The 13,442-nt window shown below is 39.4% G+C and overlaps 1 long non-coding RNA gene across 1 annotated transcript; it reads right to left on the bottom strand.

Annotated features, from left to right (window-relative positions):
• Positions 1–565: 565 nt before the first annotated feature.
• Positions 566–13,068, bottom strand: LOC310708152. Its single transcript, XR_014526885.1, has 3 exons — positions 12,972–13,068; positions 6,984–7,100; positions 566–652 (listed from the first exon to the last, which is right to left on the bottom strand). It is a non-coding gene; the product is annotated as an uncharacterized lncRNA (long non-coding RNA).
• Between the last annotated feature and the right edge of the window lie 374 nt (positions 13,069–13,442).

Here is a 13,442-nt window from a genome sequence, read left to right as displayed (position 1 = left end):
CACCAGAAGTGGGGCACAACACCGTCTCTGCCCTATCCTTGAAGCACCCCATTTTGAGACCACACACTGCCTACTGTCAAATCCAAACTCTTCTTCTACTGCCAGTGACAAGACCACTGGAATGGAGAACTAAAATAAACACATTAGGGTTTTGTTTTTTTTAAAAAAAATCTAAACTCCACTAGAGCAAAGATTATAAATATTAATATCAGAATGATTTTAAATAACAGTAGAATTGTGTTAAAATGCATGAAATGATTTTTTTTTTAAGTTATTGCCTGGTGCTGAAAGGATGTCAGGGTAGAGGCCAGGTGAAATTTCTCCAGGGAGAGGCTTCCACAACTGGGGAACTACCACTAAAAGGGCTCTCCCCTTTGCAACCACACTTCATATGTCAGATTGGCAGGGAACTCAGAGCAGAGCCTCTGATGGTTATCTTAAGGGCTTGGCTAGATGCATAATATTTGTATCAGCAATGCAGAGAAATGTTCTCTGGCTGCAAGGCCTGTGCACACTCACCATGAAGTGAGTCCCAGTGAACAAAGTGGGGCTTTGCACTGGACTGGTCCAGCAGTCAGTCTTGACAGGAAGCTTTTGTAACTTGTCCAGCTCAAGTGATACAATTGACACCAACTTTGTTGAGCTTTTGGCACTGGGGAAAGAAGTGGGTTTCAGTGGAGTTTACTGTCAGATTGGATCATTGTGCATCCTTTACTTTCTAGCAAATTTATTTGCTCTTATCTTCTCCTTTGTTTTTATGTATATGAATTCTACTTCTAATTGTTACCTGCTCTGGAATTTTATTTTATTTTTGCAATGAAGAACGGGATAGAAGTGTTTTAAATAAATGGTGTTATCTGTGTAGCAGCTAAAGCAGTTTATTAGGATCAGTGTGTCCATCTCATTTACATAATCATAATCATCATTACTTTTAAGAATGGTGTGCTTTTTAATGAATTCTCTGTTAAAAATAGGTTCCCCTCCCACCTTTTCTTTCCTAGTTTGGGATCTAGATTGTGGGGTCATTTTCTCCACCATTTCAATAGCTGTGTCTTGATTCTTTTAACTCCTAAACACTTAGGTTTGAGATAGATAATTATGTTGCTTAATAGTAAATTGCACTGCAACATGCCCAGAGGGATCTGAAATAAAAGGTATTTAAAAATCTACCATGTTAGAAAAGCAAGATAATTTCAACTAATGAGATTATCAAGGATAATCAGTTTACAAAAGCCCATTACGAACAGATTCATTGATGTCTTAAAACAGCAAAGAAGAATCCTATTTATTTTTTTAAATGAATTGCTTTTTCGAATGGAAATAGGCTGTTTTCCATTACTTTTTATTTGATGATTTTTGTAGCCCCATCTGCTGTCCATTTATGGAAATATCTGGATTAGGATTTTGTAAATTACATGTCTTCCAATTTAAAGTGGGCAATAAGTAAAATCTTGGATGCAATTTCCTATCAAACCAATGACGATGATAGTTTACACTGCCTTGGCTTGTGGTGTCATCCATACACACTGGAGCTCAATGCGGCTTTTGAACAGATATGTATTGAATTGCAGCCTTGATCAGTTTCAGAGAACAGTTTTGCCAGACTAAAGCCCCCTGGAAGCCAAAGATAATACCTAATCTCTCCTTATAACATGGAAAATATTTTTATTAACCCCTTCTTATGGACACTACTCTAACAGAAAGCAATACCTGCATAATATTAAAGCACCTACATAAGAAAATAAAGGAATGGGGAACTCTTGGGCCCCTACAAATCCCATTTCCCATGAACATTGACCATGGTGCCTGGGTCTGAAACAGCTGGAAGGCTACAGATGCCCAACCCCAATCTAAGAGAAACCTTTTTGAGGGCCAATAGTCCCCCACCCCATCTTCTCCATTTGCTTAAATTGGACCTGCTAGTAAGTGACACCCAGCAAGTGTGTCTATGTGCATCTTTGGTGAGCCTGCTCACATCTATATATCCTGAGCACACACATGCATGCAGGTGCACACATACACCCCCCCCACATACACATATGCACATCATGGGCTGTCTGTCAGTGGAAACTAAGTCCCCCACTGTCAGTGTTCATGCAGAGAGCAGCTTCTTTGCAACAACTTTCCCCCCAAAGTAAAGCAGAAGAAAGTCAAAGCATATATTGGGGCACCACCTGGAAGGAGTTAATCAGCCCCCTCAAACGAAATGCTAACGGATCGGTGACTCCTCCATGGCTCCAACCCATTCTATTCTTCGTAATATAGAAAGCACAGAGGAAGGGCACATTTGTGTGGGAAGAACCATGTTTGCATGCAAGACTGGATCAAGGGGGCAGATTAGCATGGCACATGCACTTAAACCCTAATATCTTCTGCGCTGTCAATTTTAGCTGGTGCAGCTTTGTGCGCTAGGAGGCACGCACAAAACCGCAGCTGAAATACCAGGCTTATCCGACAAGCCGTGAGGATCCAAATGGGAAGATTTGAACCACAGCGTCTCTTTGGTGTGCAAACTATGCAGGACATACTGCGCGTTGGGATGTTCACTTGCTAGCTGTTCCATGCAATTTTCAAGCTGCAGCAGCTGTACAGAAGTAGTCATGAGAACCATGATAAATTAGAGCTACAGTATGTGTGTGTGGTTTCTGGAGAGTGGAAAGCGAGAAGTTCTTCTCTCTTGTTTCCTCCCTCCTGAAGCTTTTCTGTATAATAAAGGGAAGGGAGGTTTTTAATCTTATTGTTCATCTTTGTACCAGGACATGTGTTAGGGGTTTAAGCAGACCAATTCCCTCTTTTCTGTCCTCCAATTCTCCTCACTATTTTCGGCTGAGGAAAGGCTTCAAGGACATCCCATGGGCCCTGGAAGCTACTGGTGAAGTACCCTGCTAACCTTGGCAGCAATGGCTAGTCAGTGTAGTCCAAGGCTGGGTAACCTTTTTGGCTCAGGGGGCCAGATCAGGATCTAGTCTCATGGACCAAATTTGACAGGTGGGCAGGGCTGCCCACCTGCCATTCACCTGATACCACAATGACATCAGTTGATTAGGCACTTAGAAGTCCAGAAGCTGGAACTTTAAAGCACCACACACAGTTATTCCAGGAGGCCTTGGCTCTATCACCCATCAACTGATGGTCACTAGTACTGAATCCTGTTTTCCCTTGCCAATGCACAACTGGGAAGGCACTTTAAGGCAGCCACATCTCTTCCTGCCCCACACTTGACATCACATACAATGTCTAATGTGGGTAGTTGGGTGCGGTTTGGAGAAATTGGCCTTGTGGGTCAAATTTGAACCCCTGGCAAGGCACATTTGGCCCACAAGCCAAGTTCTCTGACTCCGATGTAGACAATATTAGTTGAAGGAGCAATGGTCTGTCTTGGTATAAAAGCAGCTTACTATAATAAGCATATTCTGCCATTTTATGGACCTCCATTTTATTTGCAGGCTATGTTGATCAAGGGTGAGGAAGTTGTGGCCCTTAAGATGTTGGGCTGCAACTCCCACCATCCCAAACCATTTGTGGGCTGATGGGAGTTGAAGTCTAACAGTATCTGGAGGGCCACAGCTTTACCAACCCCTGCTATAGATGCTACCGGGGAGATCCTCTGCCACAAAAAAACACCACTTCAGTATTCTTTTATGATTTCTATGTCTTCTCTAATAAAAGTACCAGATTAGCTTCCTTCTGCTTAGAGACAGTAAAAGGTGAATGAAAGATGTTGTGGTCCAATGAGAGCCGCAAAGCTTCTCAGATGTCACAGAGAGTGTGTAAATTCTCAGTCAGTTTAGATAACTATATTAACCAAAATATCCTACAACCATATTGGCTTATTCATACACTTATTATTTATGTAGGAGCTGCTCTACAATGGCACCGTTTTATTTATTTTAGCCCTGAGCGAGCGCGCTGCACGAGCATCTACTGCATGCCTATTAGCCTGGTTCACAGATGAAGGGTTGTTACAGTTCCTGAACATTTTCCTATCTCTTCATGATGATTTGAAAGGTGGCTCTCCTGACCTTCTGTAACCTAAAATGATTTCAAACTTGTCTAAATAATATACATGTTCTGTCTTCTTTTGATTGAATGATGAATAGCACTTAAGAGTGATTGATTGGAGGCCATTAACATGGCCAACGTGTTTAGCATGGAGCACAATCTTCCCCTCGTCACTACGCTGTATCCTATGAATTTGTCCGGCGTCTCTTTATTTCTTTGTCTCTGGCCACTGCAGCATGTTAACTTCAGCCAATTGGCAAACAAGCAATCCCTCTGGCACCGGCACAAATGTCATTTCTTGGATTGTCCATTAAGGGGCCGGGGCAAGGGATATGTAGCTGATCCTTCCAAAAGAATAAGCACATCCTCAGGATGAAGCATTCTGTCTTCTTCATTCTCTCTCTCTTTCTCTCTCTCTCTGTGTGTGTGTGTGTAAAACCAGCATTTCTAATAATAGTTAAAGCATTGATATTTCTTATAAATGACAAGCATCCCGTTTAACTATGTATCTATCTTACTTTAGAGACACTCAGGCAACAAACGTGTTATATGTCTTGGATAGAAAGTTACATACAAGTCTTCCTCTGCTTAAAGAAAGAAAGAAAGAAAAACTGAATGATTTCTCACATACACACTCCATTGGTCACTTGTACTTTTCATAAGCATGGCTCTTAATTTGGAAGCCAAACGAACTTCCAACCCTAAATGTGTTTAGTTGGAAAGAAAGTCCCATTGATAGCAAGATAATGTATTTCCTAGCCAGCTGTTTAGGATCAGAATATATCCAGGTATAGATGTTTTTAAAATCTTGCTGTAAACAAGTTTTCCTTTACAAAAAAAAAGAGGAAACAATATAAGCAGGAAAGCCACTTACATACTGATGAGCAGAGGGTGGAGGAGGCAGCCCTGGGGTGGGAACTATGAGCTTTTGGAGGATTCATGAGGATAAACAGGACTCCCAAGTCCTGTCCTTTATGGAGCTGAAAGGCCTTTGGGACTTCAAACTTTTCAGATCTTTATTGAGAACTGTACTACACATCCCCAGGAGTATACCTTCGGTGTTTTTAACAGCTGAGACCAATATATTTGCAGTGGCAATGAGTGTTCATTTATACCTTTTTAGTTTATTAGTCTAAGCCCAGGGATCAGCAAACTTTTTCAGCAGGGGGCCAGTCCACTATTCCTCAGACCTTGTGGGGGCCGGACTATATTTTTTTGGGGAAAATGAACAAATTCCTATGCCCCACAAATAACCCAGAGATGCGTTTTAAATAAAAGCACACATTCTATTCATGTAAAAACACCAGGCAGGCCCCACAAATAACCCAGAGATGCGTTTTAAATAAAAGGACATATTCTACTCATGTAAAAACATGCTGGTTCCCAGACTGTCCGTAGGCCGGATTTAGAAGGCGATTGGGCTGGATCCGCCCCTCAGGCCTTAGTTTGCCTACCCATGGTCTAAGCCATGTATGTCTGAGTGCAGACAGTCAAAACTTGCTTAATGAAACAAATGCGAATCTGATCCAGTAGCTGAATCTCCGGGTGCCCCAAATGAGGGCTTGTGCTTCATTCATCTGACTTACCTATTGGGAATATAAGGGTGGGGTGGAGGGAATATATAGATAAAAAATAATTCCCAAAGACATCAATATTCAGGTACCATCGAGTAATCACGAGGAGACAAAATGTAAAGCATTTGAACGAATACAAGCCATATGGTAAGAACTGGAGTGCAACAAACGTTAGATTTCTGAATATCTGAATCAAAGTCACATGTCTTTTACTTTTTAGTGGCATACTTGTACTGTCAGAAAGTTGCTTTGGGGGTGCAGAATTATACCCATATATTAAGCCATTATCTTTACATAAGGCTTATCTATGAATATTTCAGCCATAACAGTAAATTGCAGGTGGTTTTGTATAGGTAACATAGCACTTCTGGGAATCCCCAGGTGCAGTATAAGTTCAGTGGAACCTTACAAATGGCACAGATTATATTTCTACACATCAATTATATGGGTTTCTGGATACTTGAACACATAAATAAATAGACAGGTATATCAACTAGCCCTCTGGGGAATAATGCAATATTGTTTGTGATTGGAAAATATTACACAAGATCTTACATTTGGTATGTGGGTACCAAAGATAAGCATTTTCACTTTCAGCAAAGAGAGGGAATCACACATAATGGCTTCAGTTGCAAAAGGCATTAGGAGCTACGAAAGCACAGTGTGTGTGTGTTGGGATTCTATGGATTCCGGTGCAATTTTTATTTTTTGCCAGCTAGACACTTGTTGTTCTACAAACAAACTCTCCCAGACAGATGCTCATTTGGGAAGTAGCAGAATGGCTGTGTTTCCATAGCAAATGATTCAGTCCTGATTTTGCTGGATCCTTTAAAACACACACACACACACACACACACACACACACCATTTTCTTTCATGTAATGACTTGTGGGTGGCTGCCTGCATGCATCAGGATATTTATTTCCTGTTGTAAACAGCATCTTTACTAACAAATCAAGGGGTCATTTCACATTGACACTTTTCATTATTTAGCAGTCAGAAGTGCACATGAAAAACAGCAACTGAGAAGTTGATCAGGGTCTTTATTTGAAACCCACAGCTATTTAGCAGTTGATGAAGAAGTTAGCAAACTCTCAGGGAAATTTGGAATGTTTCCCTCCAAGTACGGAAAGAGATTCTGTCACCCGTACCAAGTTTAATCAGCATGAATGCTGCTCAAAAGACATACATTTGAGGAAGCATTTAGCAAGCAGCATAGTACATTAGTGTCACAAACACTTTATGCTTCCAAACACGTTGCCCAGTGTGGTTATCAACAGAAGTTAACAGATGAACAGTGTGAAAACACATAGCAGTGTCAGTGCGTGTTTAGAAATGAGGCATGCTTTGGAGGAAACCGGGATGTCAAAAGGACAGAGATGAAAGTGGAATGAAGTCAAACCATACCTCCGTGCTGATGGCCAAGCATAGGAAAAGAATCGCATCTGTACCTCATATATAGATGTCTCCCTGTGAGTTTAGGAAAGTCCTTGCAGCCCAAGGGCAGATCATCTTTACAAAGCCCTACAGTGATAATAACGGGTGCATTATGAAATTGAGCGTGACTCTTGCATTATGAAAGTGAAGATTGCTTAGGGGTTTTTTTTTTGGCCATTTCACCGGAACTAGAGTCTCTTTGCATGTTTACTCTTTAAACATGCTTCATTTGGGAATGTAGTTACTTAGAGACAGCAGACAATCTTAAGTAAACACAACTGACATTTGGACAGTTAGAGGATGCTATTCAACAGAAAAACAATGATCGTTTATTATCTTCATAGCAATTCAAAGAAGCAATGTCATTTTGAGAGAAAGTTAGGGGGTAGTTGGTTATAATTTGTCCTTTGTTTAAAGCTTTTTGTGATTTTTCTTTCTTTTTTGTGGCTCACTCTTGATATATTTTCTAAGTTGTTTTTTTTTTGTCCCAGAATCTAACTCTTTACAGGTGAGTGTTCCAGTAACTTATTTTTACATTTAAATGAACCGCAAGTAGCAGAAGCAGGTAATTTGAAATTGACATGGGGAGAATTTCTCGCTGGGGTTCTATAGGAGAACACACATATATAGGTACACACACACACACACACACACACACACACACACACACCCCCCTTTTCCTACTAAGTAAAGTTATCAAAGGAGATTTGCTTTCTTTTCAATACACTTGAAGAGTGCTTTATGATCCTGTTGCCCGGCTATTAGAAAAAGCTTAGCTTTCAACAAAGGTAATTAAATTATAAAATCATGCCTGCAATCATCAAACTACTCATAAAACAAGAAATGAAAAAAAGATCTCCACCCCTGAAATAAAATTCTTGAAGGCTTCTCTTCACGTAATATTGCTCCCTGATGTTAATTACATTTAAATGGAAGAGTACTATTTTGGTATCATTCATATGCCTTGAAAAGTACTTTCCAGTTTATCATACCTGTCAACCCCTGTGCATCACAGGCTAATACTTTATTAAGAAAAAAATCATTGGGGAGCTGCTGATCCCATTTAAGTACATTGGGCAGAATGTAAGACTAATTAAAAAGCATATTTTACATTATTAATTTCTGAGTTTCACTTAATGAATGTGAAATGACAAGGCTACTATTTTTACATTCAGGCTCTCTGGGTTCTTTAGTCAAGGGAATTAAATTCTAGGGATTTTTTTTTTTTTTTACAAAGATGCTGCTTGAGAGATTTGTTTTCAAGAGCAACTAAGCTTTTTGAGCAAGGTTTTTTTATATGAAAAAAACCAAAACCCGGGAAGTACACCAAACCATATTACAACCACTTAAAAGAAGAGTTAAATAGATGTTGTTGTTGGGATTTTTGTTTTCCATCTCGATACTATAAAAGTATTTTAGATGAGGTATAAAATATGGTTTTTAAATTATATTATGATTTGCAAACACTAAAAAATAATTGCAGTGCAGTTGAGAGAGCACGAAAACATCTAATCTTTATTGTGTAAGACAATGTGATAAAATATTTTACAGCCAAAAGCTCATTTTGCATCTGGAAAATTGTGTAAACTGATGGGGGAGGGGGGAAAAATCTCATTAAAACTAAAGGTTTTTTTTTTAATATTCTTAAAACAAAGCAATAGACTATAATTGCAGTTCTACTCCCACTCAGATTTTATTAAATTATACAGTTGTACAAATGTCTAATATTCTCTTTAAAGAAAGACATAAAATAAGAAGGGCTGTGAGATCAGGCAGGTTGATCTGAATTTATGCCAATATTTCAGAGAACAATGCTGTTACACGCTATAAGAATTTTGTTTTGGGTGTTGTGTTCAACTAGAGCAGTGCAGTTGTTAGGAAGCACTAGATGCTGTGTGTGTTACTTAAAACTTTGCCAGGTGGAGACTGGCACTATGCTCCTTTTGAGTACTACATAATAACACATTTTAATAGGGCTGTGGAGGGAGGAGAGTCAAAATCTCTCCCCCCCTCCAAATGTGCTTACAATTAGCTCTCTGTACTTTTATTGTCTTTTTTCCCCCCTAACCACAAAACTCACACTGGAGGCAAAGCTTAACTGCCAAGGCTTTCCTCGTGTAAATATTAGGAAATTACATTTGTACAAAATGCAGGGCTTTGTCAATGAGGGCTGGAGCGACTCCAACACAAATTAATCAGGATAAAGTTGCTCTGTGTTCAACATGACCATAGTTTATTTTCTTAAAGCATTAATTTGTCAACAGCTTTCCTGCCTCGCTGTGACTCATGCGAATGGCATTAAAGGAAGACCCAGATTTAGTCCGTGCTGATCTACCTTGCTGTTTTTAACAACCCATTCCAGCCATTTGAAACATTATACGGCTTAATTTTCAATACTGGCTTTTGCACAAAAGGCTTTGAATCATTTGCAAGCAGCAGAATGTTTTTTGGTTTTTTTGCATTGAGAAAAATAAGTCATCTTTTTTAAAAATAATGTTAGCAGGACTGACAAAGCTAATTACTATAGCTGTGTATTATGTCAAATTTATATTCAAAATTGTCACAGATAGTCTGCCTAAGTAAACTATGCTCCAAATGAAAAAGCAGCATTCTAAACACATCTCTCTCACTCATTCCTGTCTTCCTGATGACATCACAGCATTCTTAATTGTAACCTGGATTTCTCAAACATTATCCATTCATTGTTCTGTTTCTGGAATGCACAATGGGATCGGCGTTTCAGGCTCGCCAAAGCAAATTGAGGAAATGTTTCAGTTCCTCCTTTGCCAAATATCGTAACGACTTGTCCACAGAAGCAAACCTTACTTGTGACCGTTACAGCACGAGTAAATGCAGCATTCTTATCAGACGCAAATGCTATTGTTCCGTCAGGGACTCCTATAATGTTTCTACTGCTCATATGTATACGTGAACAATTTTATTCACACGAATGGATACTCTCTAGTCTTAATTTGTCTTATGTCAGTAGCTAACTTTTCACAGTTGTGCAATTATAGCTGATTCAGCATTTAGCTTTGGGGAGACTTGCAATCTGTATTTCACTAGGTAATGCTAATTGCTTAATAAAGTCATCACATTAGGAAATAGGGAGGGGAAAAAATAAACAAATCAGCATTGTTTGTCTCTTGTGCTTTTTGTTTATTTGTTTGAAAATCTCAACCCTCCCCGTTCTTCTAGAGCAGTTTATATTAACATAGGTGCCTGAATAATATTGGCACTCCCCTTGTTTTATTAGTATACATTTGCCTTGTTCACAGTTTTATTATTCAAGAATTCGGTTGTTGCCAAGTATTAATCAATATATTATGCTGCTCAGTTGGGCAAGCTGTACGAAAACATAGTGCCCCTAGGGTTAATACAGTCAAGAGCCAGAAAAGTGTTTTAGACATGTACACAACATGTGGTTTACTATTATCATTAAATGAGGTGAACTGGGACTCTATACATATGGATTTTGAATTGCATAAATTTTGATTGATATCATTTGAAGACTGAGACCCTGAAAGGGTAGATTTTGTGAAAGACAATACACAGGCCAGCTATTACCACATACAATAGTACCAGGGAAGAAGAAGAAAAAATATCTGAAATGAGCAAGGCAGCTGGCTTTTAAATAGCTAAAACATAACATCAATACTTATTTTGAATAATGGAAAAAAGAGGTAAAAGATGTTGACCTCTGCCTGACAATAACATGTTCCAAAAGTAGAACTGGTCTCAAGGGACTATTCCTGCACTCCACAGTAGCCACTACAATTTCCTCCCCCCTCTCTTTTTCTCCCTTGTTTTTTGCCCTTTCTCCTCCTCTCGCTCTCTCAAAAAGATAAATATTTTTTGAGCATTTAAACATTATGGACAACTGGCCAGAAAAAGAAAAAGAAAGAAAGAATTTTCACAAATTCAGGAAACACTTGAGAGGTAAAACCAACATCCTGAGACAGGAGACAGGCCAGCTTTTGACACCAACGTTGGACCTGGGAGGCCTAGCAAACCCTTCAGCCAGGAAGTTCTTGCCACAGAGGTCAAGGCTTCGGGGACCTCGCATGAAGGCAAACGGGAACAGAACTTTCCATGCACCATCAAAACCAACAGGCCTTTTCATGGGAAATTTGCTGGAAATTTGCTGATCTGCATTAAACATTGATGAGATTTAGAGAGTAAGAGCCTTTCCCTCAACTTCTGGTGGCTTACAGGTTCATGCCGTTTTAAGTAGTGAATTATATAACATATGCAGGAATTTGAAAGGTCTCCGAGGCCTTTAAACCCATTTTTCTCCTTAACATGTGATCCGCACGGAAAATTATCAATACATCACTCCACGAGATTCATTCAATTTGCTCAGATTTGTTAAAACTTTATTCTGAGAGAGCACTGGATAATGCTTCATTTATTATTGATGCCCCATAAATGTATTAAAACATTAACCGTATTTCTCCGCCATGGCATACTTCAATTCTCACGGGGTTGTGGGGGGTGTACAGGGGTGGGAGAAGTCCAAATGTTTCTCCGACTGCTACTTTAGTTTCCCCAAGGAGCGAGCATATTTGTGTTGTGCTACACCTTTAAGTGTTGATTAGGCTTTCATGTTAAGGTGACGGAAGTGTCATGCCGTGTTTCCCTTTAATGGGGTAATAAGCTGCATCAGCCACATGAAGGAAACGTTCCTTTTCAAGTCAAAAACGGCAAATAAAAAAAGTTTGTGTGTAAACACGAAAAAGGCATTCTTCTCTTACTTCAGCTTAACTTGGGGAGATAAGCTGGGGCGGGGGGAGGGGAGTGAATCTGGAACAAGCGCTTTGCCCTCCTTCTGATACTAACATTCCCTATGAACTTCTCATCATGTCATATACAACTCGACTTTCTTTCTTTCTTTCTTTCTTTCTTTCTTTCTTTCTTTCTCTCTCTCTCTCTCTCTCTCTCTCTCTCTCTCTCTCTCTCTCCATAGAAAGGTTTTCTGTCATTTAAGCAAGAAAATAGAAGAAGAAACGAGCGTACTATTTTAAAATCCAAACAGTCAGATAACCCCCCTAATTTCTATGTTACTATTGAGAGAGAGTAGGTTATTTAAGTTTGGTGTTCATTTTTGGGGGGGGGGGGCGAATTGTTTTATTCTTTTTCTTTGCTTCATTTTGGATGAGTGGGGGAGATATTTCTTGGTCATAAATGCCTCCTGTTCCCCCCTGCCACACCCTGTTTCCCCCAGCTATCATTATTGGGTAACAATTGGCGCAAACGTTATGATGGGGGGAAAAGGGACATAAATCAAGAAATAAAAAAAATAAAAAAATAGTTTCTGCACATTTTCAAAAAACACGTCGTGCTCTCTGAGGTCCTTTTCATTTTAACCAAATCAGGGGGAACTTGTCCTCACAGCGGCAAGGCAGATGGAACAATAAATCACAGGAACCATTGACTGCCTGCAGTGTACTCTCCACAGCTGTCACTTTTGTGTCTCTTTGGTTTTAGCTGACATGGTATGAGGTCCACTGTGAACCAATCTGGACTTTTTTTTTTACAGTCATATCCATCAAAACGACCAGTACCCATCAACCTACTGCCGCGATCGATTCGTTTGCTTATTCTCACGCATAAGCCAATACTCAGCTCACTAGGTGAGGCTTTGGAGAAGCACCTCATTTTGGGGAGGGGTTTGCCTCTAGCTACAGCTGTGATTTTCTGCGCATTCTTGGCGAACGTTATTAAAGTTGCATCACGATAGATATAGAGCAAAGCAGATAACACAGGCTTTATGCGGAAGAGCAGGGATATATGCAATAATGTCACTTGGCAATTGTTGGCTGTTGCAAATGTTTCTTTTTCAATTGCGTCAAGATGCTTACCAAGCATTGAGTTTACAACTCGTTGTTGATTTTACAAAGTAAACAAGCAAATGTTATGTGTATAACCTTAGCTGTCTTTGTAAAGGTCAGAACGTACTTGCTAATTTCTCTTCCTGCCTTTTGGTGGCACTCTGATGCCAGCGATCGCCTCCAGTGTGTTTTGGAAACAAGACGTCCTTTCTTAACAAAAGACTCAATCTACAAAAGACTGCAAAACAAAAATTGATTAAATGTGAACTGTTGGAGGAAAGTTTACTTGGTGTAAAAAAAGAAAAGAAAAAGAAAAAGAAAAAGCCCTGCAAGCACTAAATAGCAGGTCAGCTGTAATTTGGGCTAAAGGTTACATTATACACACAGTGATTGCATATTCATGTTGGCTAAATGAAGATTTTCTTGTTCAAACTCAAATACTAAAGGCATAACATGTGAATATAAAGATATGGAATTCATGTGAGGCTGAAGCCCCTTATATTATTTTTAGACAAGCGTTAATCTAAACATGATTCCTTTTTTTTTGTTTGTTAAGTAGATGTTTCTTGGACTATTGTAAACATTAGAACAATTTTTA

The sequence above is a fragment of the Podarcis liolepis genome, assembly GCF_965112155.1.
Source record: "Podarcis liolepis genome assembly, chromosome: 5".
NCBI lineage: Eukaryota > Metazoa > Chordata > Lepidosauria > Squamata > Lacertidae > Podarcis > Podarcis liolepis.
This window is presented reverse-complemented; position numbering and strand designations above follow the sequence as displayed.